This window comes from Nyctereutes procyonoides, unplaced genomic scaffold, assembly GCF_905146905.1.
Source record: "Nyctereutes procyonoides isolate TBG_1078 unplaced genomic scaffold, NYPRO_anot_genome, whole genome shotgun sequence".
In the NCBI taxonomy this organism is placed as follows: domain Eukaryota; kingdom Metazoa; phylum Chordata; class Mammalia; order Carnivora; family Canidae; genus Nyctereutes; species Nyctereutes procyonoides.
In genome coordinates, this window is record NW_026575151.1 from 3,334,536 (window position 1) to 3,352,034 (window position 17,499).

Genomic DNA, 17,499 nt, shown 5'->3' on the forward strand with positions numbered 1-17,499 from the left:
AAGGAACTGGTTAAGATTTTGCTTTGTAGAACACCTCAGACTTGGAAAGGGCTAGCTGAAGAAGTGTGTCCTTATTCAGGCATAAACACTATTAGGTCTTTACTGTTCTACATGTGATGTCTGGCATGCAATAAAAAAATTATGAGGCACACGAAAGCCAATAAATCATAACTCAGTATTAAGAGAAACAGAATCAGACTGAGAGAGAACCCGGAGGTTGAAGCTATAAGACAGGAACAAACTCATCTTGGTAAAATAAACAATAATTGGTGAAAGAAACTCCTAAAGGTAATAATTCCATCATTAGGCATGAGATGACTCAGGGTGGTCTTTAAAATTGTCTATTTACATTGGCTGATATAACAAATGATATAGTCCAGGCCTTAGGGAATGAAAATGTTTAAATTCCTTATCATAAGTATTTATGGAAAATTTAAGAGACTTAGGTTTCCTTTTGAATAAGCACAGAGGAATCCATACTGTTGTTCACATTTTATGTTATAATGGATTAATGCATAGGTGACTTGAAACTATAGCTGTATTAGTTTGCTAGGACTACCTTATCAAAGTATCACAGACTGGGTACCTTAAATAACAGAAATTTGTTTGCTCACAGTTCTGGAGGCTAGAAGTCTGAGATCAAGGTTTTAGGAGGGTTGGTTTCCTCTGAGGCTTCTCTTTTTCACGTGTAGATGTTAATTTTCTCCTCCCTGTCTTCACCTGGTCTTTGCTGTGTGTATCTGTGTCTTAATCTCTTATAAGGACCTCTTCTTATAAGGACTTCTTATAAGTCATATTGGATTTAGTTTAGGCCCACCTTAATGACCTCACTTTATCTTAATAACCTCTTTATTATTTATTTATTTTTAAAGATTTTATTTATTTGAGAGAGAGAGAAAGAGTGTGCATACAAGCAGGGGCAGAAGAAGAGGGAGAAACAGATTTCCCATTGAGCAGGAAGCCTGATGTGGGGCTCGATCCCAGGACCCTGGGATCACGATCTGAGCTGAAGGCATACGCTTAACTGACTGAGCCACCCAGGAGCTCTTTAATAACCTCTTTAAAGACCATATCCCAAATGTAGTCACATTCTGAGGTACTGAGGATTAAGACTTTAACATATGAATTTTGAGGTGACTCAATTCATTCCCTGATAATATTTAAAGATTTTATCTACTTATTTGAGAGACAGAGAGAGAGAGAAAGAGAGAAAGAGAGGGAGTGTGTATGAGCAGGAGTGGTAGGGAGGAGCAGAGAGAGGGGTAAAGGGAGAGGGAGACTCCCTGCTGAGCAGGGTGCCCCACATGAGGCTCAATCCTGTACTCCAGGTTCATGACCTGAGCCAAAGGCAGACGCTTAAGCTACTGAGCCACCCAGGCACTGCGACCCCAATAATATTAAAACTAACAGAAAAGACAACTGACTAAGGTAGACTTAGGGAGTTTTTGGAACTTGTTTATTTGGGTAAACAAGAAATCTAGGGCAATATTTTGAGAGTGCCTTCCAGTCTTGTCTTGTAATACTTTTAGTTTTTCTTGTTTGTTTCACTGTAGTTCATGTCTGTTAGCCAGAACCTTAAATAATCCGATGCAGCTACTGTTTTAATAGATGATTCAAAGATAAAACAAAAAGAAATCAAGCTGATTCACTCTCAAACTGAAAGTCACATGTCTACAAATAAAACATTATTTTTAAGGTGGCTCAATAACAGTGATGAAAATCTGGACAATCCTTGATCTTTTCTTTGGTGACTTGGGTGGAGAGATGAACAAAAGGGAGGTTTAAGAATAAGAGCTCCCACACTCCTAGTAAAAGATTAATTGTTTTTTTAGGCATGGTAACAAATAACTACCAGAACTGGTTTTAAATCTATCAAAGACAACTCACCTCAGTGCCTATAATTCTTCAGGCCAACCAACCAGTGACAGCTCCTTACTTCTGAAAGTTAGCTAAACTCAACTTCAGTGAACATGTTTTGAAGATCAAATTATTACCAACAGTCTGACCCATATAGCCATACAGCTCATATCAACCTACTTCTGCTTCTGTAAATCTTATAGTTCCTGGATTCTCATGCTTCCTGAAACTCCTATGCAATATCCGTAGTCTATTCTACTCAAGGAGTTTGTGTATAGGTGGAAAAACTCTCTCTCTCTCTAAGCAATAAATTTTGTGGTTTTATTTCAGACTCTCAATAGTGGGATCATCCTTTATCTCTCATCATCTTACCAGAATCTCATTTGCCACTGAGATACAAATAGGACAGCAGCAATAAACCTGGACTCCAGGCTGATTTCTGCCACAGTCTGGCTGTGTGACTGTGAATAATCTGGCTATGCCCTGATTTTTTCATTTGTACAATTGGAAGAATTAATAACCTCTTTCTCACAGGGTTAAATTAAATATATGAATCACTTAAAAATTATGTAGAACTTATACAAAAGCTGTAAGGTAAATATGTGATAAGCATCTTACAAATATTACCTTAATAATAGTACTATTGCTTTTATAGATACCTAGCATAAGTTCAGAGTTAAAGGGAAGTAAGGGGCTTCACCCTTCTTTTATAATTCAAGGCTGGGCTTGCATTTTTAAGATTCATATTTTTAAAATATAGGCGTTATTCTTTTAAAAGTTGGAGGAATTGTGCCTGTGTATGTATGTGTGCATGCTATATATGTATACATATATACATGTGTCTCTGACGATTTTGAAACTATTCCCATTGTTTGAGGAACAGCTTGACTATATTCAGAGGAGAGCAAGTATCTATTTAACATAGTACATACTAACAACAATGTAGTAGTATTAATAAATACATGGATACATGGATATTTATTGCTAAAAGCTAGCATACTGAGTTCTATATTTCAAATTTTGTACGAAGAATGTTACATGCATTATATTTTATTCGTTCATTTGTTCGTCTATTCATTTGACAAAAATTTATTATGTGCCTACTTTATCCTAGGTAGTGTTCTGGGGCTAGAAACAAAATGGTGAGCTATTGTGTTGAATCTGTGTTTCATTTTGAAAACAGAAGTATCATGGCACAACTTGTATTATTTATTACTGTTTATCTTTATATGTGTTTATATTTATAGTCATGATTTTAACTATATAATCCTATCAGGGGAGGGACAGCAGGAGAGGGAGAAGCAGACTCCCTGCGTAGCAGGGAGCTTGACCTTGACTCAATCCCAGGACCCTGGAATCATGACCTGAGTTGAAGGCAGGAGCTTAACCTACTGAGTCACCCAGGTGCCCCTTGAATTAATTTGTTATACAATAACATTGGAGATGCAAAGAGAGCCAGGCAAGTTTTTCGACATCAACCTCGTAGTCAGGATTTCCAGAGGCAGTAAGTCACAGACACTATGTGCTTTGCTCTTTTAATTAGAATTCTCAGAAGGACCAATAAGTAAAATTCACCTCATACATCATTTGGCTGATAACTGAAATGACTCTGAGATAATCTGCTTGATTCTTCTTGCATTCACTTTTTTTTTAAAAGATTTTATTTATTTATTCATGAGAGACACAAAGAAAGAGGCAGAGACATAAACAGAGGAAGAAGCAGGCTCCCCGTGGGGAGCCCGATGTGGGACTCAATCTCAGGATCCAAGGATCGAGGATTGAGTCCTGAGCTGAAGGCAGACTCTCAACCACTGAACCACCCAGGTGCCCTGCCTTCACTTTTATATTTGTTGTTTTGGGGTATTAATTAACATCTGTCAGTTATTAATTTTAGGGTTACATGGAAAAGTTAATACTCAGACATTTTTTTATATCCTTACCTATACCCATATATTGACTGAGAGAAATAAGTAGTGTAGATGCCATCTAGTAACTGTAATATGTTTTTTATGAACCATGTGTGTATTATATATACACACACACACACTTTTCTTCTTAACTATTTGAGGTAACTTACAAGTTAAATTATACATTATGACTTTTTAAACTGAATTTTTACATGATTATAGTATAGTTATAACTTCATAAATTTACGTTAATTATCTACCATCTGCTTAGTAATTTTACTATTTTTAAATTTTTAACTTTTTCTGCATATTTTTGTTTGCACATTTAAAATAATTTTTAAAGAGACAACTTTCTCACTATGCTAAGTAACTATCATAAACCATACACTCAAATAGTACATAGTAACTTATATAATAAGAGCCAGCTAGATCCAGTTAAAAACAAACATCTGATATTGTGAGGGAATCTAAAAATAATTTAGAAAAAAACCCACTGGGGCACCTGAGTGGCACAGTTGGTTAAGCTTCCAACTATTGGTTTGGCTCAGGTCTGTGATCTCAGGATCCTAAGATTGTACCCCACACATGACTCCATCCGTGCTCAGTGAGGAGTCTGCTTAAGACTCTCTTTCTCTCTCTCCCTCTGCTCCTCCCTACTCTCTCAAATAAATAAATAAATAAATAAATAAATAAATAAATAAAGTCTTTAAAAAAAACTCACTGATTGAAGAATAGTCAGCTCAGTTTACTCTTTTCATGTCAACACAAACTATGTAGCTGCCTCTTTTTTTTTCTTTTTCCTTTTCTTTAGTCCTATGATAAGAGTGAAAATAAAGCTTCTGGACAAGGGACCAAGGCTTTCCCTTCACTTGTGTTGAATAATGTGCAGAGATTGAATAGAACAGTATGGCTGAGGCAGCGTCAACTGTTCAGAGATAAGTGCTCAGGGACTTACTGCGGTCCAAACCTGAATCTTGAGGACAAATGTCAGGAAACACTTTTTAGAAGCTGAGATTCTGGGTGAATTGCTAAAATTAAATATTGTGTGATTTGGTAAAGCCTATATCTAAATAGTTGTTTTTTTTTAATGAAAGTAAACTCTATGTATTGTTTCTAGTTTAATAAGTGGCTGTTTTAATGATGAGCATATTTTGGTAATAATACCCAAGAGCAGAAAGTCAGTGGCAAAGTTAAATTGAATCAGGCAGGAAATGATCTTTTTTCATTCAAGTAAAATGCAATTTAATTCCATCGTTAAGCTTGAGGAATATCCTCTCTGCCTCTGACCATTACTGCTGCCCTCCCCCAAACCAGCCAAACAAATACAACTTGACCAAATCCCTCCCCACTCTCCCCCCAACAACCTCCAGTTACGAAATTCATAATAATGTACACTGTGGCTACATGCGAATCAGATCAAGGCATTTCTCCAGAATTTGTCTTCTCCATAGACCTTCGTTGTAATCCATTCTCTTCCATATTCTTGCTTTTTATCCTATGGCTTCATGCCTAGATTTTCTCTTTCTGTATATTTTTAAACTGAATAGTCTTTTTAGACAGCCCACTCCACTCCTCTACTGACGTCTTGAAACAAGTGATGTTCCACATGCAACCCAGTCTCCAGGAATATTCTAGCCCAAACTAGATCTCAGAGCCTCAGATCATTTGAAAAGTGTGCACCCAATAGTCAAGATTTAAGCCATAAAGTTTCGACTTGTAGTATACTAATCCTTTCTGTTGGCAGGGAAGTTAAATTGCACAATCCTTTGTGATTATCTCTATAGTCAATCAACAAATATTTGCTAAGCAACTACAGTAAGTCAGATATATTTTGTGTAAAGTTTCAATAAAGGTTTTTTTCCCTTCCTTTCTAGATTCTGAATAATCTAAGAAAAAAATAGCAAGGTAGATGGAAGCAAAATATCAGCTCTATAACTCAGAGAGGAAGTTTGAGAGCATAAATTCATTAAAGAACTACGTAGGCTAATGAACTGAATCTCAGAATTATATATGGTTACTACAGGCCTTGACCAGGGTAGACCTCTCCTGCAGATGGATGACTTAGGTTCTAAGGGGAGGTGAAAATATCTCTTGCAGACAGGCAGCTCCCAAGAGAGAGAAAGGTACCACCAATCATGGCCAGTTATTCTTCTCTATTTTTCATTTCCCTTAGAAGGGTGCCTGAGGAGACAGAGATATCCGAAGGATACTTAAGGAAAGTTATCTCCATGTCAGCTAGGAGTAGGGTAATGCTATTCCGTTCCAAAACAATTCACTAAGGATACTGTGGTGCACAGACATGATCCCTCCAGTCATGAAATTTATAATCCAGTAGGGAATGGCAGATACTAAACATATAATTACAAATGATGCTATGGGATGTAATTCTTTTATATTGTACTTTCAGGGGGGCAGATTTTGAGTGATGAATTACATGTTTTAAAAATATCTTTCCCTTTACCAGTCCTTTTGTTTCTCTTTACCTGGTTAAGTCTGGATAAATACTATAATGCTAAGGTAGTCTTTTTTGTGTGCTTTAAACACCAACTTGCTAGTCATAGTTATTCTTTACATTGGACACAATACAATTCATTGTTTTACCTTACCAAGTTATAACTACTTTCAAGCCCAAAATCATGGAGGTTATACCTACATAATGTTCATGGAGTGTTGGGTGCTCCAAACTCTTCAGTTTCATTATAGACAATCTCTTGATTTACCCCTCCTAGGAGATAATCATATGCATTGCATGTGGATTTTTAAAATTTTAAATCTTAGAGTTTTTTCCTTATTTCAAAATTCTTGGGAATTCATGGAAGCCAAGAAGATTTTCAGAAATAACTATTCCATATCAGTTCATTTTATCAATTAAGTCATATTAAATATGATTAATTTGTAAAGGACCAATGATTAAATAATTAATATTATAAAGAAAAAGAAAGGCACATAGAAAATATCAGCAAAGCAGTGAGAAGAGAGAAATAACACTGCTGAGGCCAAACATAGGGTTTTCTTGTTTTGTTTTGTTTTATTTTTATTTTTGAAATTTCGTTAACTGTGAGGAAATAGCTTTGAAAGCTTGTGCCACTTGTGATACTGAGCTTTGCTTCATTAGATTTTAAAATGGCAGACTAGTAATTATTGTTAAATGGGTAACCATAATCAACAGGGGTTGGTAGATTAAAATGGTTGCATAACAAATAGAAATTTACCCATTCTTAGCTAATTAACAACTTGCCAATATTTCTATTTATTAATTATAGAAATATTTTATGTTATATTAAAACTTATTTTTTTCTAACATTGAGAAAGATAAGTAGTAAAGGAAAAGTGAATGAAGATCAAATATGAAAAAGTTGTTTTTCTGTGTTTTTTTCCTTATCATTATTTTATTTATTTATTATTTATTTATTTATTTATTATTATTATTTTTTATTTTTTTATATAAATTTATCTTTTATTGGTGTTCAATTTACCAACATACAGAATAACACCCAGTGCTCATCCCGTCAAGTGTCCCCCTCAGTGCCCGTCACCCATTCACCCCCACCCCCCGCCCTCCTCCCCTTCCACCACCCCTAGTTCATTTCCCAGAGTTAGGAGTCTTTATGTTCTGTCTCCCTTTCTGATATTTCCCACACATTTCTTCTCCCTTCCCTTATATTCCCTTTCACTATTATTCATATTCCCCAAATGAATGAGAACATACACTGTTTGTCCTTCTCTCGATTGACTTACTTCACTCAGCATAATACCCTCCAGTTCCATCCACGTTGAAGCAAATGGTGGGTATTTGTCGTTTCTAATGGCTGAGTAATATTCCATTGTATACATAAACCACATCTTCTTTATCCATTCATCTTTCGATGGACACCGAGGCTCCTTCCACAGTTTGGCTATTGTGGACATGGCTGCTAGAAACATCGGGGTGCAGGTGTCCCGGCGTTTCATTGCATCTGTATCTTTGGGGTAAATCCCCAACAGTGCAATTGCTGGGTCGTAGGGCAGGTCTATTTTTAACTCTTTGAGGAACCTCCACACAGTTTTCCAGAGTGGCTGCACCAGTTCACATTCCCACCAACAGTGTAAGAGGGTTCCCTTTTCTCCGCATCCTCTCCAACATTTGTGGTTTCCTGCCTTGTTAATTTTCCCCATTCTCACTGGTGTGAGGTGGGTATCTCATTGTGGTTTTGATTTGTATTTCCCTGATGGCAAGTGATGCAGAGCATTTTCTCATGTGCATGTTGGCCATGTCTATGTCTTCCTCTGAGATTTCTCTTCATGTCCTTTGCCCATTTCATGATTGGATTGTTTGTTTCTTTGCTGTTGAGTTTAATAAGTTCTTTATAGATCTTGGAAACTAGCCCTTTATCTGATACGTCATTTGCAAATATCTTCTCCCATCCTGTAGGTTGTCTTTGAGTTTTGTTGACTGTATCCTTTGCTGTGCAAAAGCTTCTTATCTTGATGAAGTCCCAATAGTTCATTTTTGCTTTTGTTTCTTTTGCCTTCGTGGATGTATCTTGCAAGAAGTTACTGTGGCTGAGTTCAAAAAGGGTGTTGCCTGTGTTCTCCTCTAGGATTTTGATGGAATCTTGTCTCACATTTAGATCTTTCATCCATTTTGAGTTTATCTTTGTGTATGGTGCAAGAGAGTGGTCTAGTTTCATTCTTCTGCATGTGGATGTTCAATTTTCCCAGCACCATTTAGTGAAGAGACTGTCTTTCTTCCAATGGATAGTCTTTCCTGCTTTATCGAATATTAGTTGACCATAAAGTTCAGGGTCCACTTCTGGGTTCTCTATTCTGTTCCATTGATCTATGTGTCTGTTTTTGTGCCAGTACCACACTGTCTTGATGACCACAGCTTTGTAGTACAACCTGAAATCTGGCATTGTGATGCTCCCAGCTATGGTTTTCTTTTTTAAAATTCCCCTGGCTATTCGGGGTCTTTTCTGATTCCACACAAATCTTAAAATAATTTGTTCTAACTCTCTGAAGAAAGTCCATGGTATTTTGATAGGGATTGCATTAAACGTGTAAATTGCCCTGGGTAACATTGACATTTTCACAATATTAATTCTGCCAATCCATGAGCATGGAATATTTTTCCATCTCTTTGTGTCTTCCTCAATTTCTTTCAGAAGTGTTCTATAGTTTTTAGGGTATAGATCCTTTACCTCTATGGTTAGGTTTATTCCTAGGTATCTTATGCTTTTGGGTGCAATTGTAAATGGGATTGACTCCTTAATTTCTCTTTCTTCAGTCTCATTGTTAGTGTATAGAAATGCCACTGATATCTGGGCATTGGTTTTGTATCCTGCCACGCTACCAAATTGCTGTATGAGTTCTAGCAATCTTGGGGTGGAGGCTTTTGGGTTTTCTATGTAGAGTATCATGTCATCGGCGAAGAGGGAGAGTTTGACTTCTTCTTTGCCAATTTGAATGCCTTTAATGTCTTTTTGTTGTCTGATTGCTGAGGCTAGGACTTCCAGTACTAGGTTGAATAGCAGTGGTGAGAGTGGACATCCCTGTCTTGTTCCTGATCTTAGGGGAAAGGCTCCCAGTGCTTCCCCATTGAGAATGATATTTGCTGTGGGCTTTTCGTAGATGGCTTTTAAGATGTCGAGGAAAGTTCCCTCTATCCCTACACTCTGAAGAGTTTTGATCAGGAATGGATGCTGTATTTTGTCAAATGCTTTCTCTGCATCTAATGAGAGGATCATATGGTTCTTGGTTTTTCTCTTGCTGATATGATGAATCACATTGATTGTTTTACGAGTGTTGAACCAGCCTTGTGTCCCGGGGATAAATCCTACTTGGTCATGGTGAATAATTTTCTTAATGTATTGTTGGATCCTATTGGCTAGTATCTTGTTGAGAATTTTTGCATCCATGTTCATCAGGGATATTGGTCTATAATTCTCCTTTTTGGTGGGGTCTTTGTCTGGTTTTGGAATTAAGGTGATGCTGGCCTCATAGAATGAATTTGGAAGTATTCCATCTCTTTCTATCTTTCCAAACAGCTTTAGTAGAATAGGTATGATTTCTTCTTTAAACGTTTGATAGAATTCCCCTGGGAAGCCATCTGGCCCTGGACTTTTGTGTCTTGGGAGGTTTTTGATGACTGCTTCAATTTCCTCCCTGGTTATTGGCCTGTTCAGGTTTTCTATTTCTTCCTGTTCCAGTTTTGGTAGTTTGTGGCTTTCCAGGAAAGCGTCCATTTCTTCTAGATTGCCTAATTTATTGGCGTAGAGCTGTTCATAATATGTTTTTAAAATCGTTTGTATTTCCTTGGTGTTGGTAGTGATCTCTCCTTTCTCATTCATGATTTTATTAATTTGAGTCTTCTCTCTCTTCTTTTTAATAAGGCTGGCTAATGGTTTATCTATCTTATTAATTCTTTCAAAGAACCAACTCCTGGTTCTGTTGATCTGTTCCACAGTTCTTCTGGTCTCGATTTCGTTGAGTTCTGCTCGAATCTTAATTAACTCTCTTCTTCTACTGGGTGTAGGATCTATTTGCTGTTTTTTCTCTAGCTCCTTTATGTGTAAGGTTAGCTTTTGTATTTGAGTTCTTTCCAGTTTTTGGATGGATGCTTGTATTGTGATGTATTTCCCCCTCAGGACTGCTTTTGCTGCATCCCAAAGATTTTGAATGGTTGTATCTTCATTCTCATTAGTTTCCATGAATCTTTTTAATTCTTCCTTAATTTCCTGGTTGACCCTTTCATCTTTTAGCAGGATGGTCCTTAGCCTCCACGTGTTTGAGGTCTTTCCAAACTTCTTGTTCTGAAATAGTGACCCAGTATGTGGTCTATTCTGGAGAAAGTTCCATGTGCACTTGAGAAGAATGTGTATTCAGTTGAGTTTGGATGTAAAGTTCTGTAGATATCTGTGAAATCCATCTGGTCCAGTGTATCATTTAAAGCTCTCGTTTCTTTGGAGATGTTGTGCTTAGAAGACCTATCGAGTATAGGAAGTGCTAGATTGAAGTCACCAAGTATAAGTGTATTATTATCTAAGTATTTCTTCACTTTGGTTATTAATTGATTTATATATTTGGCAGCTCCCACATTCGGGGCATATATATTGAGGATTGTTAAGTCCTCTTGTTGGATAGATCCTTTAAGTATGATATAGTGTCCCTCTTCATCTCTCACTACAGTCTTTGGGGTAAATTTTAGTTTATCTGATATAAGGATGGCTACCCCTGCTTTCTTTTGAGGACCATTCGAATGGTAAATGGTTCTCCAACCTTTTATTTTCAGGCTGTAGGTGTCCTTCTGTCTAAAATGAGTCTCTTGTAGACAGCAAATAGATGGGTCCTGCTTTTTTATCCAGTCTGAAACCCTGCGCCTTTTGATGGGGTCATTAAGCCCGTTCACGTTCAGAGTTACTATTGAAAGATATGAGTTTAGTGTCATCATGATATCTATTCAGTCCTTGTTTTTGTGGATTGTTCCACTGAACTTCTTTTAAAGGGGAATTTTAAGAGTCCCCCTTAAAATTTCTTGCAGAGCTGGTTTGGAGGTCACATATTCTTTCAGTTCCTGCCTGTCTTGGAAGCTCTTTATCTCTCCTTCCATTTTGAATGAGAGCCTTGCTGGATAAAGTATTCTTGGTTGCATGTTCTTCTCATTTAGGACCCTGAATATATCCTGCCAGCCCTTTCTGGCCTGCCAGGTCTCTGTGGAGAGGTCTGCTGTTACCCTAATACTCCTCCCCATAAAAGTCAGGGATTTCTTGTCTCTTGCTGCTTTAAGGATCTTCTCTTTATCTTTGGAATTTGCAAGCTTCACTATTAGATGTCGAGGTGTTGAACGGTTTTTATTGATTTTAGGGGGGATCTCTCTATTTCCTGGATCTGAATGCCTGTTTCCCTTCCCAGATTAGGAAAGTTTTCAGCTAGGATTTGTTCAAATACATATTCTGGCCCTCTGTCCCTTTCGGCGCCCTCGGGAACCCCAATTAAACGTAGGTTTTTCTTCCTCAGGCTGTCATTTATTTCCCTTAATCTGTCTTCATGGTCTCTTTAATTGTCTGTCTCTTTTTTCCTCAGTTTCCCTCTTTGCCATTAACTTGTCTTCTATGTCACTCACTCGTTCTTCCACCTCGTTAACCCTCGTCGTTAGGACTTCTAGTTTGGATTGCATCTCATTCAATTGATTTTTAATTTCTGCCTGATTGGATCTAAATTCTGCAGTCATGAAGTCTCGTGAGTCCTTAATGCTTTTTTCTAGAGCCACCAGTAGCTGTAGAATAGTGCTTCTGAATTGGCTTTCTGACATTGAAGTGTAATCCAGATTTTGTAACTCTGTGGGAGAGAGGGCTGTTTCTGATTCTTTCTTTTGAGGTGAGGTTTTCCTTCTAGTCATTTTGCTCAGTGCAGAGTGGCCAAAAACAAGTTGTATTGGAACACGGGGGAGTATCACTGGTCCGTCCAGCTGGTCTTCTGGGGGAGGGGCCTGCTGTGCTGATTTTCAGGTGTTAGCACTTGGGGGAGCTGCTCTGCCCCCTGCCTGCTGCAGGGCTCAGCGGGGGTTGTTTACCCCGTGAGGCCCCAGGAGGAACAGCCGCAGTTGCTATGGCAGCTCTGGAAGCCTGGATTCAGCCTCCGCAGGAACTACGGGCTCGGGCTCTCGGTCTCCGTCCGCAGGGCCTGGAGGCTCCGGGGCGGGGCCGCTGATCTGCTCAGCTCGGGGCAGGAGCGTCCTCGCTGTCCTGGGCCCTCCCGGCCTCTGCCTGTCCCGGGGGAGGCCGGATCCTGGGCTGTGTCCCGGCGCCCTGTGCTCCGGGGCCTGCGCTGGTGGATTCGCGCTCCCGCCCCGCAGCCCCCTCCGCGGAGCCGCCGCCCGAGCCCCTCCGAGCTGCTCCGGTCCCGCCGTGCGCGCTGCAGCCCTTAGGGAGCTCGGCGCACTCTCCCGGGGCGCAGGTGTCTGTTAGTGTCCCCGGGAGCCCGAGGGCATCCCCGCCCTCCTGGGTCCTGCTCCAACTCCCTGCGGGCCCCTTTCCGCCCGCCCGGGAAGGTTGGTGCAGCTCCTGCTCCTCCGGGTCGGGGCTCTCCTGTCCTGGGGACACTCGCCCAGGCCTCAGCCCGGCTCCTCGCGGGGCCCCTCCCCTCGGAGGCCTTTTGTTCCTTTATTTCTTTTTCCCCGTCTTCCTACCTTGATAGAAGCGCGAACTCTTCTCACTGTAGCGTTCCAGCTGGTCTCTCTTTACATCTCAGGCCGAATTCGTAGATTTTCAGGATGTTTGAAGGTTATCTAGGTAATGAGGTGGGGACAGGTGACTTGGGGACCCTACTCTTCCGCCGTCTTGCCCCTCCTCCGTATCATTATTTTTAATGTCCAATGTTTATAATATGAGGGCTGGGGCTTTCTCCTCAAGTTTATAAACTCTCAATTGGCTTGTGAGGCCAATAGGGATACTTCTTCTTGTCTAATTTGGTTTCTGGGAAGACTTCATTCAGGTCCTCAATGGTCATCTGATCAAATGGAATTATGTTCTTCATCTTCTCCAGCTCTTTTTCATATTCTTCAATCCTGGCCTTTGAGAGGGACAAAAACTCAGCGCAGCTTTTCACATCTTCTTTTTCCTCAGCATCCACCTGGACAGTGTATTTATCCTCTAGCACAGGAAACTTCAGGGCATTAAACTTCTTCTCAAAGTCATCTACCAAGCCAGCCTTTGCCACATTGGCCTTGTGGTAAGCCCAGTCCATAGCAGGTAGTTTCTCAGGAAGAGTAGCCAACCTGGAGGTAACATCTCATTCCAGGATTTCAGGGAGTTGGCAATGGCCTTCTGGTTTCGGCGTATGATCTCCCCAAAAGCTACCCAGTCAGTGGTTATTTTTTTTTATTTTATTATTATTATTTTTTTTAGTCAATGGTTTTTAGAGCAAGTTTTCGCCCAGCCATCTTGAGATCCTTCACCGACCCCAGCGGCCCACAGTCCACCTTCTGTGTTTTTTAAACTCCAAATAAATTTTACCTTGCCAGGGTTATGGCCAAGAGTATTACAGGTATGAGAAAGCAATTTATATGCAATTATTTAGAAATTTGTGTTTTCCTTCTCTTTGGCTTAATTGGAGGTTGCTAAACTTTAGTTTTCTTTTAGTAAAGGCGTGCATGATAATTTGTTACTCTACTAAAACTTTATAGGATATGTTGTCATAGTTTGTATGAAACATTAATAACTAGAAAATAAGCGCTTACTGATACCGGTATATCTGGTCCTACAATCAGCAAATCTGTTGTCTCTGCATTAAAAATATATTCTGAGTCCAATTACCTCCCCTCTTATCTGCTCCTACTACCCTCATTCAACTCGTTATTATCTCTTCCCTAATATGTTTCCTTGCCTCTACTTTTTCCATGTAGACTCTGATCTCCAGGTACCTTCTGCTCCCAGAGTGGGTTTTTGGTTGGAATCAGACCCTGTCACATCTGGCATTCAACATTCCATGGTTTGCCATTACACAGAATATAATTTGAAGGCCTACCACATCTGCTGGCTACCTTCCTGGCCTTATTTCCTACTGTTGGTTCATTTTCCCCCAATCTCCTTGCTCTTTTTTGAGTGTTCCAAGCTCTGTACTTTAAAGTTCTTGGATTTGCTATTCTTTCTTCCTCAAATACACAAATATCTCTGCTTAAATACCTGTTTATTTGTTTCTGCAATTGTAATGCAACCTTATGTAGCATGAAATTGTTCTGTTATTTTTCCAGCACTCAATAGAAATTGTTGAATTGTTGAATGAATGAACAGTCTGATGACAAAATCAAAGCTAATATTCTCTATTGTAGAAATGGCCCAGGTAAATGAAGTAATGGTGAAGGGTGTGAAGACCTTTCATGTTTCTCCAATGCTTGTGATTTTTAAGTGTACTCTACAACTGGTGAGTACTGACTAGTCCATGAAACTTCAGGATATAATGATGACAAAAATGATATGTCTTCTAGGTTATTGAGAAATGAGAGCAGGAGATGTGAGGATTAAAAATTAATCAAAGAAGATAAACCAGGACATTTAGTTCATTAGAATTATTACACACTTTAGCTACACACATTTGTTCTTTTGCTTTTGAACTACATGTGAGGCACATATGTCATCTCTATTAATGACTAAGCTTTCTTTCTTTTTCTTTAAAATTATTTGTAATCTTGGTAGTTCGCCTAATTCTTTTAAAAGTATTTAACTTTTTTAAAAACTGTATTTCACTTTTTAAAAGTGAAAAGTATTTCACTTTTTAAAAGTGAAGTTCCTGAATCTTCTACCTGTATTGAATCTAAGTGTCAAGGATAAAATATAATTGAAGAAGGAAATATTATTTTGTTCTTTATCAGAAAATGCAAAATTTCTACGTTTTGAAGTCATGTCTAAATGTTTAATTTGATTAATTCTGGTTAATATTTTATCCCGAATCGACATAAAAGTATAAAAACAGTTTTTTTTTACTGGTTCATGTTTAAATCATATTCTTCAGAAATTAATGTTTTTCTTCTGACATTAAGATGTTCCATGGGACAATGCAGAAATAAAATCCAGGAACAGAGTTGGATTCATAAATTGCTTTTCTACCTGCCCATCATATGCTGAGTGGAAAAATGAGAGGTCAAAGACTGAATGAGAGAACAGGAGGCTAAGTTCTACCCCTGCTTGGGGAAAGCTTGCTCTGGCAGGAGGGAGATCTTAGGGCTGTTGTTGTCCAGATCACATAGCACAGAGGCATCATTGAAAGGCTGATGGATTTGCTTCTTGCTGGCTACTTGGCCTAGAGTAAATACTCAATGCTTTTATAAAGGAACAGTTTATTATAATGGGCCTGGACTCTTCTGGTCACGTACCCAAAAGGGAAAGAAAATAAAAGAATAAGCTTTCATGGAAAGGAAGTCTAAGGTATGTCTGAGACTGTATTTATCTTATTCAATTCATACCATATGAGTGTCTTCTAAGCACTTTAAAATTCTTAATTCAATTTAATTCTTCTAACAGTTTTATGAGGAATGCAGGATCATTAACCTTACTTTACTGATGAAAAAGTAAAGCGCAGAGAAGTTCAGCAGCTTTCTCAAGGTCATAAAGCAGAAGAAGCAGGGATTTGAACCCAGGCAGTCTGCTTCTGCATCAATGCACTTGATACTACTCTCTGCTGCTTCTCACATTGACTTAAAAGAGTTATTCTCTAACAATGAGCAGAAAGTAAAGTTCACCCTGACAGTGAGTATCACCATGGCAGGAACTGGGTGAGTCATACTCCAATGAAATTCACGCCTGTCTTTTGTCATCCAAGGACTTTGTAAGCTATAGTTTCCGTTTCTTTTTGTTTCAGTATCTTGAATAATTTTATTTATATATTTACTTATTTTTTGCCTTTTGAAAATTTATTTTTTGTGCCAAAATACACGTAACATAAAACTTACCTTTTAACTATTTTAGGAGTCCAGTAGTGTTAAGTGTATTTACATTGCTGACCAGCCAGCCTCCAGAACTTTTTCATCTTGCAAAACTGAAACTCTTGTTAAAAAGAAAATCATCAGGACACCTGGGTGGCTCAGTGGTTGAGGGTCTGCCTTGGGCTCAGGGTATGATCTGGGATCTCAGGATCGAGTCCCACATCGGGCTCCCTGCAAGAAGCCTGCTTCTCCCTCTGTCTATGTCTCTGCCTCTCTCTGTGTGTCTCTCATGAATAAATAAATAAAATCTTAAAAAAAAAAAAAGAAAAGAAGAAAACCATAGGCTCAAAATGGCATCACTCAGGTTAAAGCCCCAAGTCAGTAAACAAAAACTTAATACCTAACCTAATTGCGGTTTCAACTCCCCAGAAATGTAACCTTCAGTCAACCTCCTCCTCCTTTTCCTTCTTCTCTTCTTTCTCCTTCTCCTCCTCCCTAGCCCTCCTTCTCCCTAACTATCCTCCTCTTCCTTCTGTATCTTTTCCTCTTCCTCCTGATTCTCCTCCTTCTTCTTCATCTTCTTCAGTGTTTTCTCTCTACCTTTAAAAACTTTTGTTTAGCTCAGAGGAGCTCTCCTCTGCTTCCTAGATAGGATGTTGCCTGATTTGTGAATTGTTTAATAGGGCCAATTAGATTTTCACATTTACTCCGTTGAATTTTGTTTTTTAACATGCTATACCCATTAAACAAGTCCCCATTTCCCCCTTCTTCTAGACCTGGCTAACCACCATTGTACTTTCTATCTCTGTGAATTTGATTAATCTAGGTGCCTCATATAAATGGAATCATATAGTATTTGCACTTTGTAACTGGTTTATTCATTTAGCATAATGTCCTCAAGATTCATTCATGTTGTAGCATGTATCAAAATTTCCTTTCTTTGCAAGACTAAATATTGTTGTATAAAATATATATATATATATATATATATTGTTTACTCATTAATTCACTGATGGATACATGGACTTCTTCCATTTTTTGGCTATTATGAATAATGCTGCTATGAATGTGCATATACAAATGAGCTTATTTATTTTAAACGTTATTCATTTTATTATTAGTTTAACATGTCCATAACTACTTTTTATTTCACTTTTCTCTATTTAAAGTTTTTCTGTAGTCCAAATTGCATTTGTTATACATAGTTTTGCATTCTTTTCAGTGAATATTTTTATTATTATTATGAGTTCACCTATTTTAGCCTATTTCATTAGCTTAATTTAGTTTCATATATAAAATAAGGAACTACTACCAGGTAAGAGATTTCATAATGTATTT

The 17,499-nt window shown here is 38.4% G+C and overlaps 1 protein-coding gene across 1 annotated transcript in view; it reads left to right on the forward strand.

Moving 5' to 3' along the window:
• The first annotated feature begins 211 nt into the window (after window positions 1-211).
• MAPK10 (mitogen-activated protein kinase 10) overlaps window positions 212-17,499 on the forward strand; it is a 334,813-nt gene continuing 317,525 nt past the window's right edge. The window contains exon 1 of the mRNA XM_055313051.1: window positions 212-288. The gene's annotated coding sequence lies outside the window, so the exon portion shown is untranslated. The remainder of the gene's footprint in view (window positions 289-17,499) is intronic.